This window comes from Neomonachus schauinslandi, chromosome 3, assembly GCF_002201575.2.
Source record: "Neomonachus schauinslandi chromosome 3, ASM220157v2, whole genome shotgun sequence".
In the NCBI taxonomy this organism is placed as follows: domain Eukaryota; kingdom Metazoa; phylum Chordata; class Mammalia; order Carnivora; family Phocidae; genus Neomonachus; species Neomonachus schauinslandi.
Window position 1 is genome coordinate 26,576,539 of NC_058405.1, and position 14,488 is coordinate 26,591,026.

General features: G+C 35.6%; 1 pseudogene; it reads right to left on the reverse strand.

Moving 5' to 3' along the window:
• Positions 1–9,921: 9,921 nt before the first annotated feature.
• LOC110587675 lies at positions 9,922–10,821 on the reverse strand (annotated as a pseudogene).
• Positions 10,822–14,488: the final 3,667 nt, after the last annotated feature.

The window sequence follows — 14,488 nt, forward strand, 5'->3', positions numbered from 1 at the left end:
GACATGTCATAATGTCACCACAGGGACAGTAATGCTAACATCACTTCTTCTACTTTAGGTAGAAAGGGAAAACAGAGTCATCCATACCCAAGATTTTTTTTTTTCCCCAGAGCATCACAAGATTATAAAACAAACAAACTAAACACTGAAATTACTTGTATGTGATTTTTACTAAGGTAACTTATTTATTGTGATTTGAATTTTAACAATATGACTTATTTTATGAACACATTAAAATAAATGACTCCTATAATTAAAACAAAAATATTGTTTCTATAGCCAGTGTATGAAGCATTCCCTTAATTTCACTTATAGCCACAATAATATTATCCTGTCCTTGCTTTTTGAGGGTTTAATTTAGAAAACAGTGATCTTAAACTCTTCTAATGCTCACTTTCTATAGATACACTAGCTCCATTATAAAACCATTTTAACACTGTTAATTTTGATCCAATACATACATATTTAGATTTACTTTTTTCAAATTTATTTCAGTCATCCTCTTATTAACACAGCTAAAAATCAGGGTTAATCAACTTTCTAACATAACTGCATAGAAAGTCTATATACTGGGGTGCCAGTCGTTAAGCGTCTGCCTTCGGCTCAGGTCGTGATCCCAGGGTCCTCGGATCGAGCCCCGCATCGGGCTCCCTGCTCGGCGGGAAGCCTGCTTCTCCCTCTCCTGCTCCCCCTGCTTGTGTTCCCTCTCTCGCTGTGTCTCTCTCTGTCAAATAAATAAATAAAATCTTTAAAAAAAAATCTATATACTATGTACAAAGTTCTTAGAGTCTCTCAAAACCTCTATCGTACTTGTTTGAAAAGCACTTAAATCTCATTCTCTTTGTTTTGGGGAAAACACAGAAAATCACATGCAGTTTGTTCCCTAGTCTTGATTTTTTTTTTTTCACCTTGCTCTAGAACAAACTGCCTCCTCTCTTAATATCGGTTTTCCCCAATATAGCTTAGTTTATCTCAAGACTCATACACTTCATTGTGTCTTTCTTCAAGGCTTTCAAGTGCATTTAGAATCATCTTCATAAAATAGCTTTAGTATGTGTACCTTATATTTCTACTTAACTACCTCATGTGTGTACTTCACCTCTTTGCTAGCTTGTAATGTCTTTGTGAAAAGAGGATTTATTCTTCTTCTAATTCCCCAAAATATCCCCATGGTGGACATCAGAGTGATGGAGTTAAATGAGGGATTCATTCTAATATTCCCTTTAAATTATGTGTACCTCCACTTTAAGTTACGTTTCTATAAAGGTAATCATTCCTCAAAACTTTATTATGCAACTTTCATTTAGACAATACTGTTGGGAATGATGTAGTCTCTCCTCATCAAAGTTTTAAGTAAAAAAAAGTTTTAAAGCAATTATAGGTATTTCTTTGGTAAGTGATAGAGTCTAGGAGATTTTTAGGATAAATTATCACAAGAATTCTAATTTGTAAGTATTAAGAAATAATGAATAGTATCTATAATTCTGCTAATAAACCAATATAAATTATAGACATGTATGTGTTTTTGACATAATAACAAATGCTGTTCACTAATAATTATTAATAGTACTTAATGATTATTTAATATTTTGGAAATTTATTTCAATAATCAAATATGTCAGCTTTCCAGCTTATATTTTAAAAAACAATCAAAGCAATTAAAAATATACAGAAAACATTAAATATAGGCAAATATTTAAATACTTAAAGTTCAAATTTTTCATAAAGATGAAGTATAATTACAAGTTTACAAGAATTATCTTTCTGTTAAACATCTCCTAGCATATACATATTGCATTGCACTTAAAGCAAACACTATTACTAGGATCCCTCCAAAATATGTGCTACTTTGTTAATAATGTAGAATTTTATTTTAGGAGGAAATTCATGAAGGAGAGATTCCATTTTCAATTTTTGTTTTGTCCACAAATTGTCTTCCTGTAACAAAAACATCCATCTTTATCAGTAATATATTTGTCTTGATTTTTAGCATCCTCCTTAATAAACACATGTAGATAAGGAAGTTCTAAGGAAGCAATGGCATTACTTGAAAAATTGTCTCTAAAATGGCATTGATATGTTTTCCTTTCCTACCTCTACAATGTTGACTGTTTTCTGCCTGATGTGTGTTGAATTTGGTTTCAAATTGAAATTAGTTGCTTTTTAATCAAGTCCTTGAATCTGTCACAGTAAACTGATACAAAATTGTTTTGTTTACTCATACTCTCAGGCTCCTTCCTGCAATTACATAATAAACAAGATCTATTCTCATGCAGCACTTTCTTGTGCTTTTAATCAAACTATAGTTGATAATTTATAAACTCTTTTTTAAAGAATTTTTTGTTTCTGATTTTTGGATGTTAGACAGGGAATCAAATGATAAATCTGAAGTTAAGATGTAGAGTTTAATATAACCAGTAAAAAAATAGCTCACACGATAAAGTTAGGAGGAAATCTCTAAGAATACAACTCTTCTAATTAAGGGTAAACATCACAGGGGGCACCTGGGTGGCTCAGTCAGTTAAGCATCTGAACTCTTTCTAGATCACGTCATGATCTCAGGGTTGTGAGTTCAAGCCCTGCACTGGGCTCCATGCTGTCCATGGAGCATACTTTAAAAATATATATATTATGGTAAACAACACAGTAACAAATCTATTCCCCTGTGATGGCAACAGTTGCTGTGTGCTTTAATCAAGCTGAAATTAGAAGGGGATTCAGAAATGCGGAAATAATTGAGTAGTTTTCTCTATCTTCTGTGTAGTTCTTACTATTCAGTCCTTTGGCTTTTGCAGAAAGTGTCTCTTTTTTACCATCTGGCACTCAAGGCATTAACACAATAATACATATCCACATCTCTATCTTATTTTGTGCTACATTAGGAAGCTAAAAGGCCTTGACTACTTAAAGGTTGATCATGGAAACAACAAATGTATGCTTCTCTGTTTCACAAAACAGAAATTAAAAAGTAAGTTGACAGATAAAGGTTAGCCCGAATGACTCAGAAACAGTAATAAGGTTTTGGGGAAAAATAAAGGCTATACACACCGTTTTAAAATCCACAGATGTTACGGAAAAGTCTAAAGTCCATACTTACTTATATAGTAAAGATTTATTGTTGTTGTTGTCGTCGTCAAAGTTCTTGACTGCAAGACATAAAAGCTCACTGTGGCTATCTTAAGCAGAAATAGAATTTATTGGAACACTCAAAATAAGTTAGAGAATCAGGCAAGTGAATTGGGCAGAAACCATGGAAATAAGGTAGGATAAAGGAGCAAGAAACAGAAACAACCTGGCCAACATACCACCTTAACTTCAGGACATCATTAATACTGTTTGCACAAGCGAAAACCTAAGCATCCCTTTACCTTTTGCCTCACTTGCTTTGGGAAAGCCTTGCCTGGCCCTGTCTAGGTCATGTTTCTATTCTCTGGATAAGACAGTAAAATTATTTACAGATCCCCTTGGCCTCTGTCATGGGAAGTATAAAGCATGCACTGTGAAACAGCACAGACCAATGATGCATTATTAGAGTAAAATGAAAATTATATATTTAGAAAATGTCTAGAAATTATTTCCTTACTTATGATTACATTCTAATATGTTTACATAAAAATAAAGTTTCTGAAATTTTCTTAGACATTAATCACTCTTTTTTAATCACCCCTTGAGATAGACTATGGAGGTGAGTGTGATTTATCCCAGGTAAATGTGCCCTGGATCACAATGTGGATTCTAGAAAACAAACCTTGAAGGAAGAATGTAGTCAGTATTTGTAATAGTGACTACAACACAATTTATCCTCATTTTGTTCTTACTTCCAGGCCAGCAAATAGTCTCTTCTCTGTGATTCTGAAAATGTATTCATCTCAGCTCATTTCCAGAAATCAAATTTTTAATTTAAAGTGTATCTCATTAGAATGAATAACTGAATGAATGAATGAATAAAAAGACTCATAAGGAATACTACACTAGCTGATCTTTTCTTTTGAGAGCCAGAGAATATTGAGCATTGCTTCTTGACCAAATTTTCAGACTCTTTCAATCAAGGGGCTTAATCTAGTGTGGTTCTCAAATAATTGTTTCTCAGTCATCCACCTGGATAAACACTTGTTGAATGACATTGTCCAGAATCCATTTTATTTCATTAATGCAAAAGAACTATATCATTTTGGAAAATTGAAGTATGTAAGACAGCAGAATTGAATTAATGAAAATTTTAATTCAAGTTACTCCTTTGCTTTTTTCCGTCTACTTTGTAAAGCAAAAACTCTGATTTAGAAACTAACATTGAAGAATAGATTTAAAATAAGCTCCTTATGTTAGCCAGATACTGTTCTTAGTACTGTCATTTATCTTTCTTGTGACCAAAGTCAAATCACTTAACCTTGCAGTACCCGAAGGTTGCTATAATCTGTTTTCCTAACCAATCTCTTGAGCACACTGTGTAGTACTGGTAAATGCTATTTGAGATAGAAATGCAGTAACATTATTGCAAAGAACACTGAAGGAAAATCAGAAGCCTTATGAGTGTTTATGTTTATGAGAGAAAAAAGAAGAGGACCGAATAACTAAAAGACAGTCTTTACAACTGCAGGGACATTTGTAAAATAAAATAGTAATAATCCCCACAATAAAGTATATACCATTTTAAGATGTAAGACTTGAGTAAATATAAAATGATATGGTCAAACAAACATTGTCAGTGTTTTCATCAGTGTTTCTGTAAAAATGAAGTTTTGCTATATAATTACTATATAAGTGGCAATCACGAGGTGGTTCACAAATAAGAATTTGAAAATATGTCAAAATTTATTACTATATGTTTTCCAAGTGATCTGAATAACTTTAACATTCCATTTTATCCATTGGCTTTTATGTTACAGCTATTTGGGGTGCGTGTGTGTGTGTGTGTGTGTGTGTGTGTGTGTGTGTGTGTGTGACCAAATAGGGATTACAAAAATCATCTTTAATTGTTCACAGCCTGCTTAGAGTTAATATTGTGACATAATACATAAAATACATAAAATCGTGTAACTCTCTGGATCCATTAACTAAGCCCCATTTATATTTCATGTTATAGTTACCTTATGTAATATATCTACGTACATCAGAAACCCCGTAAGAAACTGTTATACTTTTTATTTTAAATGTTCCTTTTTATTTTAAAGAAATGAAAAAAAATGTTGTCTTTTATATTTATCCAGATAGCTCTCATTTCTGATGAACTCCATTTCTTTCCACAGACTTAATATCGTCCTGGAAATCTAGTAACAACTCTAAACTTGTGCTTATCTAAGAATTATTTATTTCACTTTATCTTTGAAGAATATTTTTGCTGGATATTGACCTCTGGGTTGACAGTTTTTTTCTCTCAGCACTTTAAGGAGTTCAGTCCAATATCTCCTTGTCTCCACAGTTTTTGATAAAAATTCATTGGCAATATAAATTTGTCTTCCCCTCTATGTATTACAGTATTTTCTCCTTGAGTTTTCAAGATTTTATCTTTCTGTTTTTAATTAAAAATTGTTCCAATTTTTGTGCCAGGACATAGTTGACATTTATTCATACTCCTTAGGTTTTGATGAACTTCTTGATTCTGAAAATTTATATCCTTCACCAAATTTTGGATGATTTTGGTCACCATTTCCTTAAATATTTTTCCTGTCCCATTATTACTCTCCTCTTGCCTGGGACTTCAATTACACATATATGAATTCTTTACATGCTTTCCCAAAGATTAGATTTCATTTAAGTCATTGTTTTTATCTTCTTCAGATTAGATAATTTTAGTTCACTTATTTTCAATTTCACTGGATCTGTTCTGGTCACTGGGTCTATTCAAGTTCCCTGGAACACCATGCTAAATAAAATTATTTAAATGAATAGGGTTTTTTTAAATTCCTTGTGTATTCTTTAAGTTTTGGTATTTTCATTTTTTTATCATTTACCTGTAGACCTTTTCTATCACTGGAAGTATGTTTCTTTTATGTTATTGACCATCGTAGTGATATCGATCTTAAAATTCATCTTTGCTAATTTTAACATCTGGTCATTTGGGGTTATTCTCTGTTAATTCTTTTCTTTTGAGAAAGTAATATTTGTCTTCCTTTTTTGTTATATTGAATAATTTTGATTCTATCCTAGATATTGTGAATGTTATATTGTGAAGACTCTAGATTTGGCATTACTCTTCTGAAAATTATGGTTTCCATTATTAAGCAATCAACAGGGTTGAAATCAATTGCTAAATCTGTCTCTTGTGTGGCTGCTCAAACCTTTATTCAGCTCTTTTTTGTCTAGCTGGATTGATGAAAGTATGTGTGATTCAGGATATAGCCCAAAGATTTGGGCAGAATTTGCATACAGATTTTAGGATTCCCACTGACTTGGAGGATTTTCCACTAATGTTCCAATGACTGTGGGTGCCCTGAATCCTGATTTTTAGTTCTTCAACAGAGAAAGACAGAAGTTTTCTCTGTCTCTGTGTCCCTCTCTCTCCACCCTCCCACCCATGTGGGGTGTGTGTGTGTGTGTGTGTGTGTGTGTGCGTGTGTGTGTGTCAGAGTTTAACCTGCCCCTCATGTTGGCATCTTGGGCCTAACCTCAGGGTAAAAGCTATGAAAATAGAGATATCCAAACCTTATCAAATTTGTACCAAATGTTGTCACCAGAGTCTGCCTATTTTTGTTTATTTTTTAGTGCCTTCAAAACATCATTTATTTGTATTTTGTCCAGAGTTTACAGTCCATTCTGCAGGAGGGTTGGGTTTGGCAGAATCTGATTTGTCTATCTATTACAATTTTTGTATTAATCTATATTTACATTCACTGTTAAAACACACATTGAAACCATTGATATTTGGAATCATCTTTTTGAAACTTTGTAATTTTGGTTGGTGAAATGCTATTTCATGTGTATTTTCTACTTTTTAATTCAGTGTCAAATGTTTCTGTGTATTTATTTACTGACTAAATTTGCTCTACTGAACCCTGCTCTCATTCTCTACTATTGATTTCAGGTCACCAATAATATTCTTACTTTTAATTTTTTTCAAAAGCTCTTGAATGATTTTATTATAATCATTAAATTATAAATTATATATATATACACATATTAATACTTTTTGGGAGTCACTTGTTTGATTTAATTTATTTATACATAAATGCATACTATGTATTCTAAATATTATAGTCTTAAATACAGTTTACTACTTAACCCAAAATGTCCTCTTTCATTATGTTTCAAAAAAATAAACCTTATTTTTAATTATTTACTCTTCCAGATAAACTCACAGTTTTTTTCAGTTCCCCAAAACATTCCATTATAATAAAGATTGAAAAATACTACAAATATAATAATAAGTTGAAAGAATTAGCAACCTTACTGCCCACTACTTCTGATTAGAGCCATTTATATCTTCTCAGTTATTTAACTCTTATTTTGCTTGGGTTTAAATTATTAATTTTATGAGAAATATTACTTATAAGAATTGTGTATTTTCTTTAATAATAGTGAATATTTTTAAATATGATTTTGAAAGTAATTATTGATATTTTGCAAAAGTTTAATATAATGCTAAAAGATCTGGGGCTCCTGGGTGGCTCAGTTATTAAGCGTCTGCCTTCGCCTCAGGTCATGATTCCAGGGCCCTGGGATCGAGCCCCACATCGGGCTCCTTGCTCCGCGGGAAGCCTGCTTCTCCCTCTCCCACTTCCCCCTGCTTGTGTTCCCTCTCTCACTGTGTCTCTCTCTGTCAAATAAATAAATAAAATCTTTAATATACGCTAAAAGATCTTTATTTTTTTTAAATGTTTGTTACCCACTTTATATGTGGTACAGTAAATAATGATGAAATATTCTCTTTCTAGTCTATCTCTCTCAGTTAACTATATTAGTTAATACTGGTGTCCTATTCATATACCTGTTTTTAGAAATAGTAAATGGTGGGTGACAGAAATAATTGTTCAGAAGGGATACCTGATTTAATCTCAGCCAGAAGATAGTCTTCAGGGAATATAAATTAAGTCAGAGAAACTCTGATCGGTTGCTTGTGATGGCTCCTAAAACAGAAAGAACAGGAGTTACATATGGCATGGTTTTTGAAAAGTAGAATGACCTATTCTAGGCAGAATAGAACCAGGGAATGTATCTACATATTTTTATCACTGTAATTTGATCAATTGTTATTTTTAGGTGAATACATCAATGAGAAGTTGGGTTTAAGAAAAATCCAATATAAGTGACTTCTTATTCATATAATTTTACTTAATTCAACTTAATTAACAATGAACATTATAAACAGATATTTGCATAGGAAATATCAGTAACATATAAGGGCTTACTTCATACAGAACAGGGAAATTTATGGTTGTTTTGACAAATATAAAAAATCAAGAACCAAAATCTGATTCTATTCCCAAGGTTTAGCCACAGACGGTGTTGTGTCCAACCATGTCATGCCATCAGTGGTGACATCCACATCTAAAACTGAAAAGTATCATCCTTACTGAAGGAATCTGAGCTCTCTGTGATGCGAACTAGTATCCTGTTATGGCAAGTAGAATTGTTGCAATTTCCCCTAGACCTTTGCATAAATGTGTGGTAGAGCAAATTGCAAACATTGTGGCTCTTTATAGAAATGGTGAACATGAGGGAGTCACCTCCAACAGGCCCCTATGAATCATCTCGCATCAGAAATATTTTGCCCTTTTACTCTGAAGCTCCAGGAGGAGCATGATCAGCATTTGAATTGTTAGGACTAAACTCTAAAAATGTCATTGCCAGAATATATTTCATGGAAGTTGTATATAGTTTTTAAACACTGAAAAAGAGAGCAGTGCTTGCTTTTTCCCCAGCTGTGCGGGTGAGTGAGTCCTTCATTCTAATTTTCATAACCAAATTTGCAGATGCTTTAATTTCACTGCTTAAAACATTTTCTTGAGTATTTTGAAGACTTCTAAATCTAAGTATTGTTATATCTTGAGCAAAGGTGGCTTCATGTGGAATAATTTTCACTTTTCGTATTGTTGGCTTTCTCTTCTTCTCTTCTAGTCTTTCCTCCCGAGAACCAAGGAACTTACCTGATTCCAGAATCTTTCCCCAATGTTGAAGTGATGCTGCACCTCAATGGAGAGTTACGGTGGGGTGACTGTGTCACCAGCGTTTGACCTTAGAGCATTGCTGCCACAGCCTTTGAATTTAAAAGCCATTACGAAATGTCAGGAATTGCACTCAGCCTTGTCACCAGTCATCAGCTTTGACCCTCACCCCTACAGTTTATTTGATGCTTTGAGATCTGTCACAGTTTCCTTTTTCTACCTCATGTAACGTCTCACAACTTTCTTGCCATTGTAGGGTGGGAGTTCACACCTAGTGATTCCCTTCACTTTGCAATCATCTGTCATAGATCTTAAAAAATTACATATATGAATTTTGAACAATTTGCTTTATCTTAATTCTTTTGTTTTTTTTCTTTTTACAGACTTAAAACTTATCTCTATTTTTTCAATTATAAAAATACATATCCAGGGCGCCTGGGTGGCTCAGTCATTAAGCGTCTGCCTTCGGCTCAGGTCATGATCCGAGGGTCCTGGGATCGAGCCCCGCATCGGGCTCCCTGCTCGGCAGGAAGCCTGCTTCTCCCTCTCCCACTCCCCCTGCTCGTGTTCCTGCTCTCGCTATGTCGCTCTCTGTCAAAAAAATAAATAAAATCTTAAAAAAAAAAACATATCCACTTAAAAAAGAAAGCAAAAGAATGAAGGAGGAAGAAAGGTTTTCTGGACTCGGGCAAGGGTCGGGTATACCTGTGGCGCTCACAACTTTCTCCTAAGAGTCAGCAGTTTATGGAGCATTGAGATGCTCTAGGAACAGCCCTCTTAAGTCACTTCCTAACCAGTGATGGGGTGGAGGGGTTGATGGTCATCCAAGTTTCAGATTTCCAAAGTCATTCTCTAAATCATTCAGGGGCATCGGGATCTTCCCGAGCTGTTAGTTTTATGCTTTTACTATAGTGCTGCATGTTGTCCCAGGGCTGGAAAAGCCTGACCTAGGTGTCCACAAACTTCCCCCGGCAGTCCTCGAACTCTAAGCAGATCATGACAGCCACTGGGATCCTGGATGTCTGCATATGTCTCAGCCCCTGCTGATATTTCCAACACCATGGAAGTACAGGTGGGAGACGAATTTCTGAAGGCTGAGGTGGGGGCCGTCTTTGACAAAGGCAACCAGTTCTCAGGCACAGGGGGGGCAAGGGCTCCACGTGACATAGCAGGTAATTTCGAATCTCTGGGATTGGTCCAGTTGCAGTGACCTGATCTGGTCAATAAAGTAAATTTCTGCAGGCAGGTTTTTCTTGTTTTGAAGCAGTCTTTGGCAATTATGGGGCCTTCACTCAGCTTCAGCTGGTGAGGTCTTCCTCCAGTAGTAGAGTGTTGTGACCTGGTTCTGGCTGCCAAACTGACAGTAAAATATTTCTTCTTTTAGTGGACTTATTGTGGTTCTGACCCTGGGAGTCCCTATGCAGCTGCCTCGCCTCAGCTGCCTTGCCCCAGCCCTGCCCTTTGTCTGGGGCACCAGGACTCCTTTCTTCTTACTGGCCTTGCTTTAGGAGAGCCCCGATCTGAGAGTGAACTACCAGGCCACCTCCATGGAAGCCCCCAGTGCTTTTGTTTTGAACACTGATTAAGACCCCTCTTCCACCTTTTATTTTTATTTTTATTCTCCCTTGAACACTTCTGTCATATTGTAAAAAGGAAAAGGGGGAATTAAAGCTTGCTCTTTCTTATGTTGACATCTTGCTTACCATCTTCCAATTAACATCGCTTACAATCTTCCAATTCCAATCGTAATTTAATCACAAATACCCAAATAGAAAATATATATCACCTTTAACTTTAGACTATTAAAGATTTATGTTTGAGACTTAATTATTCTTTGAAATATGAAGCTTAAGATAAGTTTCTTTGGAAGAAATAAAGCCAACCCTTTATTGGGGCGGGGGAGAATCATACTCAACTGAGTTGCTAAAGTAAACATGACTCTTATGGTAATTAGGTTATACTATTGTTGTTTGTATAAATAAATAAATAGTATGATAATTCTGTTGGCTGGCTTTCTTTACCAAGTGTTTGAATGAACCAAGTGCAGAGTGGTTTCCCTGAACTCTTTCACCTAGGAGAGTAGGAGCTAAGGCTTTGATGGGGGAGCTGAGGAAGATGTCAGCTAGTTATTATAATGAATTTGTAAGGTTTGTAGGTAAAATTTTCGGTGCTTAATGGGAAAAAGAAACATAGGACTTGCAATTCTTTGCCTCTTAGCATGAGCTTCCCTATCACTTCTGTATCTCAGGAGGCTCTCTGGCAGGAGGGGTCTCATGGGCCAGCCTCTCTCAGCACTTCTGTGGGATCTCCCAGAAGAGCTGGACACAGGGCTGTGGGGGTGATGGGGGTGGACAGCACTGTAGGGGGAGAGGAGGTAGGAGGAAGTAGCATCTTGTCTAGGGGTGGAGGTGGGTTGCTTATGCCCTACCCTCCCTGAAGATGGAAATATTGAGTGCCAGTGTTAATTCCCAGCACTGGGGGAGGCCAGCAGACTGGGAAATGAATGAACTATCCAAGTCAACTGAGGACAACAGTATCTTCCTAGGTTTCTGGACATCAGGCCAAACATGGCATGGGTGCTGATCTCCACAAGTTCAAGGAGGTCTGGGTTGGAACAAGGGAATTGGCCTCCTGCTCTGGGATGCTGTAGGGGGAGGGCCACAAAGGAAAAGTGCTCCACAGAGAGGAAACCTCAAAAAGCATGGAGATGGGCAAGTCCAGGAAATGAGCCATACTCTTGAAAGGGCTGGAACAAACGGGGAGGGGATGAGAGGGAACCAGGGGCCAGCTGATGGTTGAAGCAAGAATTTGGTCTTCTGGATCTCCAGGTGATGGGGAGTCATGGATGAGTTATAAGCTAAAGAAGGAGGGATGGATGAGGTTAGAATAGAATCTGAAGATGTGTGTAGGAATGCCTGGCAAATTCAGATGCAACATGGAGACTAGCAAAAAGCAGAGTGGTGGTCTGAAAGGGTAACTCTGCTGTCAGTTCAAGGTACTCTGGGCAAAGTGAGAATACATAGACCAGAGTTTCTAATGAGCTAACCATCCCAGTCCAGAGAGAAAGGGTGCAGGGTAATTCTAACACTCTCAGCTTTAGGAGTTCAAATGTAACATTCTTCTGGGTATATACCAAGTTGACCATTTTCATGTTTCGTTTTGTTTTGTTTTTAAGATTTTATTTATTTATTTGACACTGAGCGAGTGTGTGCGCACTCATGAGAGGGTGCACAAGTGGGGGGATGGGGAGGACTGCAGGCAGGGGAGAAGCAGGGTCCCTACTGAGCAAGGAGTTCGATGTGGGGCTCAATCCCAGGATCCTGAGACCATGACCTGAGCTGAAGGCAGCCGCTTAACCGACCAAGCCACCTAGGTGCCCCCATTTTCTTGTTTTTCTATCAGTTTGTTTAATAAAATCAGATTGTGTTGTATTTCAAATCACACCTTTAATAATGATTATGTATTGATCCTTGAATTTTACTATACTTTACATTTATTTAATATTTCAATGATCTTATTGCTATTTTAGCATATAGGCAGGGCTCTGATATGCCTGAATTTTAGTTATTACAGTTTACTAAAAATAACACAATTTCCTAATAATGTGTTCAATTTAAAATTACTTGGGTATATCAACTGTGAGTAATTACGTAACGTAGAAACATGTGCTAGCTCCTCAATCCACAAATTGTTACATGAATAATAGATGCACATCATGATCAGTGACAAGTCACATGACTTGTTTCGGACTCTGTCAGATATTGGTCACTGCACATCTGTTATTCAATTCACATAAAAACAGAAAAGCATGTAGCTGTATCGGCACCTTTTCTCCCAGGGACATTTTACAAAAATGGATAATCAAAAGAGAGATTAGACCAGTAAAGATGATGGTGCAGGAAAGAAAGAGAAGTGATACCCTCAGGAATAAAACTGGGTGTGATCGGAAGATAGGTGAGCATGGGAATGTGGGTACTGCCCTCTGGGAGACTCAAGATATGGAGCCAGAGGACATAGCAAAGGTGAACTTAGCATAAATGAGGAAGGTGGTTGTGATGAAATATTCCAGAGGAAGTAATACTAGAGAGTAAATTTCATGTTGATAGAATTCTTGGAGGTGTTTCATAACACTGAAGGCACAAAAGATAAAACATCGAAAGCTGACCCAAACTTAGAAGGAAGAATGACAATTCAATAAGGCATTCATTGTTCCATATCATAAGCATCATAAACGGAGATGGGGAAACAAACACTATTCAATCTACCTTTTAGGAGGTTTTTTTTTTTTTTTTCAAAGAAACAAAACACTTCAGTTGTCAGTGTTTTGAACATTTTAATATAGCGTGTTCTAAGTAAATATTAGCTTTAGTCTTTCTTCATTCCCTGTAAATGTATAACTAAATGTATAAACAATAAGAGAGTTTTTAATATTTTGATAAAGGTTTTTAAAGGTCATGGAACTATTGTAATTCTTCCCATTGAGGTTTAAAATAGCTTTGCTTGATTTAAGCTCACACCATCAATTTTATAATCTCAAGCGAGGACTGTTCATATGTTAAATGACACAAGAGGAACTACTCATTTATTTACTTCAGTTAAATAACCAGAAATGCAGAAATAAAACAAATAAAAATAAAGAACAGTACTTCCCTTATATTTACTATTATTTATTGTAGTGTTCATAGTTTTTTGCAATCTGTCTTCAAATTACTTCTCTTTTTCTTCCTTAGAAAAACAGATCCATTTCTCTCAATTTATATTCATATTATATCAGATTACCAAAGATGCTCAGGACTTGCCATATATATTTTTTTTTCATTTAATCCCCAGATTATTTCTCCAACATCACTATAATAGCTACAATAGCATCAGTTTCTCTGAGTTTTCTAGACTGCTTCTTCCTAATCAAATAATTTGCTATTCAGTTCTTCTTCCATAAGAATGATTTTCTATCTCTATTATGGCACATTGTGTAACAGTAAGTCATATATTAAGTCATATTCTGAGCTATTCTTACACTCCTGTTCTTCTTCTTATTTACTGGTATCCCCCAGTACATACCGCAGTGGCAAAATCCAATAATATTTCAGTATATTTTGTTTTTCCTTAAATATTTTAAATTTTGGGTATTTTTTCACTCTGCCAACACACACATACACACACAGATTTTTAACTTTTGGTCAGTACTGCTGAGTCATAAGTTTATTGAAATGCAACGTTTTGCTACTTTTATAGATTGGGGGCCATTATTCAGCCTACCACAATATTAAATATACTATTTTTCACACTAGTCAATGAATTATTCTACTACTTTGCATTGAAACAATGTGAATCGATACGGAAAACAATTGTTTTGATACTCTGTGAACTAGCAGATGAATCAGACT